Source organism: Schistocerca americana, chromosome 9 (genome assembly GCF_021461395.2).
Source record: "Schistocerca americana isolate TAMUIC-IGC-003095 chromosome 9, iqSchAmer2.1, whole genome shotgun sequence".
Lineage (NCBI taxonomy): Eukaryota > Metazoa > Arthropoda > Insecta > Orthoptera > Acrididae > Schistocerca > Schistocerca americana.
The window spans coordinates 150,297,082-150,308,220 of NC_060127.1; positions in this window are offsets into that span (position 1 = coordinate 150,297,082).

Sequence of the window (11,139 nt, forward strand, 5' to 3'; positions counted from 1 at the left end):
ACCAGCAACTCGCAAAAGCATTAGCCATTGGTTTAAACCATTTAAACAGACGGAGTCTGTGCAAAGGAAAAAACACAAGCCGACCGCTTTTGTCAGAGGATGATGTCCGACGGATTCAAGAACTTTTTGTGCGCAGTCCCAGTAAGTCTACCAATAGACCCCTCGAGAACTTTGAATACCCCCAACCAACTCTATGGAAAGTTCCGAGACGGCGTTTCCTGTACAAGCCCTGCCGATTACAACTCGTGCGGGGTCTCAACCCCAATGACAAAAAGAAGCGCCTCGAATTTTGTGGTAGCAGAAATGGCAGATAACACATTTCTACAGCGTGTAATTTTTAGCGATTAAGTGATGTTCCACCTTAGTGGAAAAGTCTAATGAATGTACCCATATGGGGTTTGGAAAATCCACATTCACTATTGCAACTCGAAAGAGACTCGCCGACGATCAACCTGTTCTGTGCCATATCCGGTACAAAGGTTTAGGGACTATAAAGGCACATTTGCATGCCGAGCGTGAGTTTCCGCGGAAACGCGAAATACTAATTAAATAAATGATCAGTGACAAATAAATAAAGCCTATGGCACACAACTGCAGCGCTGTGTCGCTGATGAAACAAAAGCACAATTACGTTACTCTTATGTTTGATTAAGAAAGGGAGAGCTCAGGTTGAAGTGGTGCGAGAAGCACGTATTTTTTTTATTGTCTGGCACACCGCCATATTTCATGTTATAGAAGAATACTGCGAGTTGCAACCACACTAGGCACTCGATTCTGTAAAGAATTATATTTATAAAAGTAAGTAGGATTATGAACTGTAGGCTTATTCATTGAATATATCTGATTTAACTAACTGTGTAACTTTTTTATGTTTAGTAGACAATCACCTCTGTACGACGCATTGGCATGGCTGGCAAATTATTTTAATATTGAGATTTAGATTATGAGTCCGCACCTACCGCAGCAGTCTTTGGAAACGATTTAATTACGAAGTCCGATTATTCAGTTTTATTTCACGGTCAACTACGAGTAACATTGCCTTTACGAAAAAGCCATTGTCAAGCGTCTGATACCGAATAATTAAACGTCCACGTTCCAGATAAGCAAATACAATTGCAATCACAATCACCATCATACAGTTAGAATAATTAACATATTTAAAACAACATTTTTTATTTATTTTATAGGACCATTTTTCTTTACGGTAAGAACTGTAACAGGAATCAGATACATGGACATGTTTCAACAAGGCTGTTCCCTCAAGTTATCGAAGATTCCCAGATCTTGCCCCCTTTTTGAATGACTCCGTTCCTCAGCACTGGATCGATCGCAGGTGACTTGAGGACCTGACTCTGCACTTCTGACCACCGTGGTCTCCTGATCCCACATCCTGTGACTACTTCTTACGGGGATACGTGAAGGAAGCTGTTTATGTCCCGTCTTACCAACCACTCTGAACGATATGCGGAACTGTATCACTGCTGCCGTGCACTAAGTAACAGCAGATAAGTTAATCAAAATATCCACGGGTGTGCTGCCGGTCTATAGTGTCCAACGGGCACAATATTTCGGCGATCATACATGACGCCATCATCAGGTGAACTGACGGACTGAGCTCCTGTGAACGTGCCGGTACGGAGATCCGTACGCTACGGCTGCTCAGGGGGAACTGAGTTCGGTCGCGGCGGCGGCCGATTTAAATACCCTCCGCCGTCCGCGCGCCGCGCCACGGTCGCGCGGTGGAACAGATTGCGACGGCGTCTGAGATGACGTCGGTGTGATGACTCTGTCCGCCGTGGTCGTCACAACTATACGTTTGCTCGATTTACTCTTGATTAACCCGATCGCTGGTTCCCACGCCTTGCTAAGATTATAGCCACAGTCACGGTTTATGAGGTCGTCATTGGTGCGATTTTCGATGGCCTCTCTAACAACGCTGTCCCAGTATCTCGACGTCTGTACCAGAATCCTCGTGCGGTCATACTCCATGGCGTGATTTTCCGACAAACAATGTTCCGCGACCGCCGACTTGCTCGGATACATCAGTCGAGTGTGTCTCTGGTGTTCACAACATCGATCCTCGACGGTACGCGTCGTCTGACCAATATACGACTTGCCACATTGACACGGAATCTGGTACACGCCGGCCTTCCTCAAACCGAGGTCATCTTTGGCGCTCCCCACCAGTGCACGAGTTTTATTCGGAGGACAAAACGCAGTTCTTACCCGGTGTTTCTTCAAAATGCGGGCGATTTTCCCCGACAGTGCGCCTGTATATGGAATAAACGCAGTGCCTACCTCCTCCCTCGTGATTTCATCCATCTCCACAGGTTGTGCTGTAGTAGTTGGGCTGAGCGCACGTTGAATCTGCCACTCTGAGTACCCATTTTTTCGAAATACAGTTCTCAGATGTTCCAATTCCTGGGGTAGACTCTCTGCGTCAGAGACAGTGCGCGCCCTATGTACTAGAGTTTTAAGTACCCCATTCCTCTGTGAAGGGTGGTGGCAGCTGTCTGCGTGCAAATACAGATCAGTGTGCGTAGTCTTCCGATACACCCCATGACCTAGGGTGCCGTCACCCCTTCTCTTGACCAAGACGTCAAGGATAGGTAATTTACCCTCCGTTTCAGTCTCCATAGTGAATTTGATGTTGGGGTGTATGGAGTTTAGATGTGTAAGGAAGTCAAGGTGTTTATCCATACCATGTGGCAAGATGACGAACGTGTCGTCCACGTAACGGAAAAAGCAAGTAGGTTTCCATACGGATGACGACAGGGCTTCCTCCTCGAAGTTCTCCACGTACAAATTCGCTACCACCGGTGAGAGTGGGCTACCCATGGCGACTCCCTCCGTTTGTTCGTAGTATTCTCCATTAAAAAGAAAATACGTGGAAGTCAAGAAATGCCTAAAAAGTTCAGTGGTCTTCTCGTCAAACTTCTGACTAATCAATTCTAGTGACTCTCGCAGGGGTACCCTCGTAAACAAGGAAACGACGTCAAAACTCACCATGATATCTGACTCATCCAACCTGAAGCTATCAAGGCGTTTAACAAAATCCACGGAATTACGGATGTGATGAGGGCATTTACCCACATAAGGACTTAATATTCCCGTCAGGTATTTGGCCAACAAATATGTAGGTGCCCTGATGTTGCTGACAATGGGGCGTAATGGTACCCCCTCTTTGTGAACCTTGGGGAGTCCATATAGACTAGGCGGTACCGGACCTTGGGGTGACAATTTCTTAGCGTCACCCTCCGGTAAATCTGCGTCCTTGAGAAGCGCCCTCGTCTTGTTCTCCACCTTCTTTGTAGGGTCAGCGCTGATCTTCCGGTAGGAATCGTCATTTAGCAGGCTCTGCATCTTATCAGTGTAGTCCTTATGGGAGACAACAACTGTAGCATTGCCTTTGTCAGCCGGTAAGACAATTTCAGAGCGCTCCCTCAGATCACGAATGGCCGCCCTCTCTTTACTGCTGATATTTGACTTCATCGGCTTGGATTTCGTCAACGCACGACAAGTTTCACGACGTATTTCCTCGGCTGATTCTGGTGGAAGTCTAGCTACAACCAGTTCAACAGCACTAACAATTTCTGCGACCGGAGTGAACTTGGGGGTGGGAGCGAAGTTGAGACCTTTCTGCAAAACCGAGACCGCATCATCACTCAACACCATGCCACTCAAATTGATGACAGTCTTTCACGGAACCTGCAGAGATGGTTTGTCAAGGAGACGTAAGAACTTAGCTGTTTGACGTCCCGTAGCCTTCTCAAGGGCGGAATCAGCTGACACCCAGGTGACACCAGCAATGCAATCCCAGGAACAAGAAGTGAACTTATTAGCCAGTTGCAAATGTAGTTTGAGTAATTCCTGCGAGATAAACTCAAGGCTCCGGCGGGTGAATTGGACTCACTCACGTACCAATGCGAGGCTGGCTCGTTTCTTGATTCTCTTAGTTGCTGCAGAATCGATGTGATGCATAACCTTAGCAAAATTTGGAACAACATTCTCGGAACGACATCTCTTTAGAAAGGCAAGAGTACTTAGCAAACGACATCTACGGTGGCGCAACTTTTCAAATTTCTTCATGCTGGGATACATCTCCTCCCCGTAAAGGTGTATGATGTGATTCTTGAGTTTCTCCCGGCGTATTTGATAATCAAAATATCCACGGGTATGCTGCCGGTCTATAGTGTCCAACGGGCACAATATTTCGGCGATCATACATGTCGCCATCATCAGGTGAACTGACGGACTGAGCTCCTGTGAACGTGCCGGCACGGAGATCCGTACGCTATGGCTGCTCAGAGGGAACTGGGTTCGGTCGCGACCCTACAAAGAAGGTGGAGAACAAGACGAGGGCGCTTCTGAAGGACACATTTACCGGAGGATGACGCTAAGAAATTGTCACCACAAGGTCCGGTACCGCCTAGACTATATGGACTCCCCAAGGTTCACAAAGAGGGGGTACCATTACGCCCCATTGTCAGCAACATCAGGGCACCTACATATTTGTTGGCCAAATTCCTGACGGGAATATTAAGTCCTTATGTGGGTAAATGCCCTCATCACATCCGTAATTCCGTGGATTTTGTTAAACGCCTTGATAGCTTCAGGTTGGATGAGTCAGATATCATGGTGAGTTTTGACGTCGTTTCCTTGTTTACGAGGGTACCCCTGCGAGAGTCACTAGAATTGATTAGTCAGAAGTTTGACGAGAAGACCACTGAACTTTTTAGGCATTTCTTGACTTCCACGTATTTTCTTTTTAATGGAGAATACTACGAACAAACGGAGGGAGTCGCCATGGGTAGCCCACTCTCACCGGTGGTAGCGAATTTGTACGTGGAGAACTTCGAGGAGGAAGCCCTGTCGTCATCCGTATGGAAACCTACTTGCTTTTTCCGTTACGTGGACGACACGTTCGTCATCTTGCCACATGGTATGGATAAACTCCTTGACTTCCTTACACATCTAAACTCCATACACCCCAACATCAAATTCACTATGGAGACTGAAACGGAGGGTCAATTACCTTTCCTTGACGTCTTGGTCAAGAGAAGGGCTGACGGCACCCTAGGTCATGGGGTGTATCGGAAGACTACGCACACTGATCTGTATTTGCACGCAGACAGCTGCCACCACCCTTCACAGAGGAATGGGGTACTTAAAACTCTAGTACATAGGGCGCGCACTATCTCTGACGCAGAGAGTCTACCCCAGGAATTGGAACATCTGAGAACTGTATTTCGAAAAAATGGGTACTCAGAGTGGCAGATTCAACGTGCGCTCAGCCCAACTACTACAGCACAACCTGTGGAGATGGATGAAATCACGAGGGAGGAGGTAGGCACTGCGTTTATTCCATATACAGGCGCACTCTCGGGGAAAATCGCCCGCATTTTGAAGAAACACCGGGTAAGAACTGCGTTTTGTCCTCCGGATAAAACTCGCGCTCTGGTGGGAAGCGCCAAAGATGACCTCGGTTTGAGGAAGGCCGGCGTGTACCAGATTCCGTATCAATGTGGCAAGTCGTATATTGGTCAGACGATGCGTACCGTCGAGGATCGATGCCGTGAACACCAGAGGCACACTCGACTGATGTATCCGAGCAAGTCGGCGGTCGCGGAACATTGTTTGTCGGAAAATCACGCCATGGAGTATGACCGCACGAGGATTCTGGTACAGACGTCGAGATACTGGGACAGCGTTGTTAGAGAGGCCATCGAAATTCGCACCAATGACGACCTCATAAACCGTGACTGTGGCTATAATCTTAGCAAGGCGTGGGAACCAGCGATCGGGTTAATCAAGAGTAAATCGAGCAAACGTATAGTTGTGACGACCACGGCGGACAGAGCCATCACACCGACGTCATCTCAGACGCCGTCGCAATCTGTTCCACCGCGCGACCGTGGCGCGGCGCGCGGACGGCGGAGGGTATTTAAATCGGCCGCCGCCGCGACCGAAACCTTACGGGGTTTGTGACCGCGAGGACGATCAACAGAATGTCCTCCGACCACAACCCAGTGATCCTAGAGGTCGACGTGGGAGAATGGGTAGCACTCCCACGGTACCAGACGTCTTACAAACGTACAAACTGGGAGCGATATCGAGAAACTGTCGCCTCTGATATCGCTCGCGCCCCGCCACCTACTGCCGAAACAGCAGAACAAGCGCTACAAGACCTAACAGGCACCATCTTGCAGGCAGCGGAAGAAGCCACCCCTCCACAAAGGGATGGCCCGCCGCCGCAAATACAGCTCCCGGTACACTTGCTAGCTCAAATTCGACATAAGAACAGAGTGGCAAAAGAGTGGAAGATAACCAGAAACCAGGCCACAAGGAGGCTGCTCAATCGTCTACAGAGAGAACTGAAGGTAGCGCTCAATGAGCACAGAAACCAGCAATGGCAAAACCGCCTCTCAGCCCTCAAAGTAGACGATCACACACTTTGGCAAGCAACCAAACAATTCACAAGAAGACGCGCTAGGATGCCGCCACTGCATGGCGAGCGGGGTATGGCCTACAGCCATGCTGAAAAGGCCAACGCCCTCGCCGACACTTTCGAGAAGCAGTTCCAAGCGGCTGAACCCCAGGATGATGATCATGAAAGAGTGGTCCGTCGTCAACTGGCTGTCTTCCTCAATGCTGAGGAGGACCCAGAAGACGAACCCACAGTTTTTGCCCCCGAAGACGTGGCAAAAGTAATTAGGTACCTCCCCTCCAAAAAGGCGCCAGGACATGACAATGTCACCAACCAGTTGGTCAAAAACCTCCCACCCACGGCGATCGAACACCTCGCGAACGTCTTCAACGAGATTACTCGTACCCGCGAGTTCCCAGCTTGCTGGAAACACGCGGAAGTGGTCGCAATACACAAACCAGGGAAAGACCCTCTGTTCCCGCAGCACTACAGGCCGATTAGCCTCTTGCCAACTCTCAGCAAGATCTACGAGCGCCTCCTGCTAAGACCTATACAAGAACACATCACCAGAGAGCAAATTCTGCCGGATTTCCAATTCGGATTCCGGCAGAACCACTCTGCCCCACAACAGATCATGAGAGTGGTTGAAGCAGCCACTGAGGGCTTCAACCACAGAGGCTACTGCGGGATAGTGCTACTTGACGTAGCCAAGGCCTTTGACTCAGTATGGCATAGAGGGCTACTCTACAAGTTGTACACCCAAGGGTTCCCCGGGAGTATAGTTAAACAGATTAAAAGCTATCTCTCGAACAGAACTTTCTCTGTCAAAGTAGAAACGTCCACCTCCACCAGAAGGCGTATTCGTGCTGGGGTGCCACAGGGATCGGTCCTGGGGCCCGTTTTGTACAGTCTGTACACTGCGGACACACCAACGGCCCCCCTGGTGCACACTGCACAGTACGCTGACGATACAGCCTTCTACACAAGAAACGCGAACAAGGATCTGGTCATCCGTAGGCTACAAAGGGTTTTAGATGACACAGAAACTTGGGCCCGTCGCTGGCGAATCACCATCAATTCTGAAAAGACGCAGGCGATGCTGATCACCCGTAGGCTCGGAAGGCGCGAACCTCCTCAACGGCCCCCCCTCCACCTTCACCTAAACGGAACCCAACTCCCCTGGCGCAGAACCGCCAAGTACCTTGGCGTAACCTTGGACTCTCGTCTTACGTGGAAACCCCACATAGACGAGGTCCATAGGAAGGTCTGCGCCAGAATGTCCATCCTGTACCCAATCCTCAACTCATCCAGCTCCCTTTCCTGCTCAGTAGGAGTGAACGTGTACCAGGCCCTGATCCGGCCAGTCATGGAATACGCGTGTCCTGTCTGGGGATACGCGGCCAATCAGCACCTGGACAAACTCCAGAGGCTGCAGAACCGCGCCCTCAGGAGGGCACTGCGTTTACCCCTTGGATTCCCTATCGACGATTTGCATGCCGCTGCGGAAATCCCACTACTGAGAGAGCGTTTTCAAGACTTGGCAAGGGCCTTCTATGAAGGTACTTCCAGGTCGGGAAACGCTCTCATCCACTCCCTAGGTCGGTATGACATGTCCCGCGATAAACACAATCGCCCCATGACGATCTTCGACGACTAAGTCGAAGAGAAAAATCCCAATACCCATTCCCAAATCCTACTCCTACCCAAAATGCTACAACTATCTCGCCAAACCTCAGGCAAGTACCAGACTCACACAGAACAAACATCACATCTCACAGACATCAAAAAAGTACAGAAATAATCACACACACAAGTACACAGGGGAGTAAAAGCCGAAAGGCTACAAACTCCCCCTCACACTTCCCCAAAGAGGGGAAAGTATTAGATGTAAGCAGGCAGGCAGGCGACCGAAACCAGTTCCCTCTGAGCAGCCATAGCGTATGGATCTCCGTGTCGCCACGTTCACAGGAGCTCAGTCCGTCAGTTCACCTGATGATGGCGGCATGTATGATCGCCGAAATATTGTGCCCATTGGACACTATAGACCGGCAGCATACCCGTGGATATTTTGATTATCAAATACGCCGGGAGAATCAAGAATCACAGCAGATAAGTTTCTGTGTGTGTGGGACGAGTTTGGTTACTGCGTCTATGTTTGCAGAGCAACTAACGGTGGTCCCATTGAACATTAACATTTATCAAGTTTCTAATTATTTAATAAATAATAAGAACTAACTAAATACAAATAATTAAATTTAATTAATTGATATAATACATCATGAAAAAAAACTTTGAAATTTCCTCTTTTCTAGCTTTTTTATTTTGTATTTTTAGTGGAATAAACAAGAAGTGCTGAAAATGGGTCCATAATTTAGAAAAATCCTATGTGTGATCAAACGTATCCGGACACCCGCAGAATCACACCATTTGTCTTCTTAGGTGCATTGTCCTCCCTTTCTTGGTGCTTCACTTTCTTCGTCATGCTCTTCATATACACTGATCAAAAGTATCCGGACACCTGGCTGAAAATAACTTTCAAGCTCTTGGCGATCTCCATCGGTAATGCTGGAATTCAGTATGGTGTTGGCTCACCCTTAGCCTTGATGAGAGTTTCTACTCTCGCAGGCATACCTTCTGCCAGGTACTCCATATCAGCGACCTCAGAGAGCAGAATGTGTGGGGGGGGCTTCGCAGAACTTACGGAATTCGAACGTGGTAAGGTGATTCAGTGTCATGTATCATATGTCTGTACGAAAGATTTCCACACTCCTAAACATCCCAAGGTCCACTGTTTCCGATGTGATAGTGACGTGGAAACATGAAGGGACACGTACAGCACAAAAGCGTACGGGCCAATCTAGTCTTGACTGGCAGAGACCGCCGACAGTTGAAAAGGCTCGTATCCAGACCATCACACAGGAATTCCAAACTGCATCAGGATCCACTCCAAGTACTATGACAATTAGGCGGGAGGTAAGGAAACTTGGATTTCACTATCAAGCGTCTGCTCGTAAGCCACACATCACGCTGGTTAATGCCAAACGACGCAATGCTTGGTGTGAGAAGAATAAACATTGGACGACGGAATAATGGAAAACCGTTGAGTGGACTGACGAATCACGGTACACAGTGTGGGGATCCCATGGCAGGGTGTGCGTATGGCGAGTGCCCGGTGAACATCTGCCAGCCTGTGTAGTGCCAACAGTAAAAGTTGGAGATGGCGGTGTTATGGTGTGGTCGTGTTTTTCATGGTGGTGGCTTGCTCCCCTGCTATTTTGCGTGGCACTATGACAGCACAGGCCTATATTGATGTTTTAAGCTAGTTCTTGCTTCCCACCGTTGAAGAGCAATTCATGGATGGCGACTGCATCTTTCAACACGATAGAGCACCTGTTCATAATGCACGGCCTGTGGCGGAGTGGTTACAGGACAATAAGATCCCAGTAATGGACTGGCCTGCACAGAGTCCTGACCTGAATTCTACAGAACACCTCTGGGATGTTTTGTAACGTCGACTTCGTGCCAGGCCTCACCGACCAACATTGATTTCCCTCCTCAGTGCAGCACTCCGTGAAGAATTGGCTGCCGTTGTCCAAGAAGCCTTCCAGCACCTGACTAGTGGACCGACACCATATTGAATTCCAGAATTACCGATGGAGGTCGCCACTAGCTTGAAAGCCATTTTCAGTCAGGTGTCCGGATACTTTTGATCACAGTGTATATAAACAGAATGACGAAGAAAGTGAAGCACCAAGAAAGGGAGAAGGATAGAAAATGAACCTTTACGGATTGTGACGATACGTGGTGTTACTGCAAAATCATGTCAAATTTACGAAGAACTTTGCAGGAAGGACGTTAAACCTGCTCTGGCTGGATGCTTCTTTTGTTATGGTTTTAGGGCGCAAAATTGCTACGGTCATTAGCGCCCGGTCTGTAACTTAGGAAAAGGTAAAAAGCCAACTTGGAAACCAGCATCAATGGGAGCAAAACTAAAGAAGTGGGAAAACTAAAAACAGAAGGAAAGCTTAAAAAACCACTATAGAAGGGGGGGGGGGGTTGTCCCCAAAAAGAGCTTCAAATGACTGAAGTCATCTCACTGACACTAATAAACTCGAGAACGCAATCGGCTGATCGCGTGTCATCTGCTAAAATGGTAGATATATCAGGCGACAGCTGTAGACGGGCGCATAACGGAGTAAAATAGGGGCACTCAAAAGGTGTCTTACCGTCCACAGCTGAGAGCAGTGGGGACAGAGTGGGGGAGGATCGCCACTTAATAGACGTCGATGGCTAAAAAGACAGTGCCCTATCCAGAGTCTAGTTAAAATTACCTCCTGCCGACGACGCGTTCAGTTGGAAGAGGTCCAAGCACAGGAAAGAGCTTTCACTTCCCGCAATTTATTATTGGGAAGTGTCGACCAATGTGCGTGCCACGAAGGAGCAACACGACGACATAAAACACTCCGTAGATCGGCGAAGGGAACCATGCGAATAGCAGGCTGAAGAAGTGACAGCAGCCTTGGCCGCTATATCGGCCTCCTCATTTCCACAGATGCCAACGTGTCCTGGGATCCAGAGGAACGCCACAGAGACGCTCCCTAAGTGGAGCAAGTGGAGGCAGTCCTGAATCCGGTGGACCAGAGGGTGGACAGGGTAGGGAGCTGGGAGACTGAGGCGAGAGCTAAGCGAATCGGAGAAGATAACATGGCGAC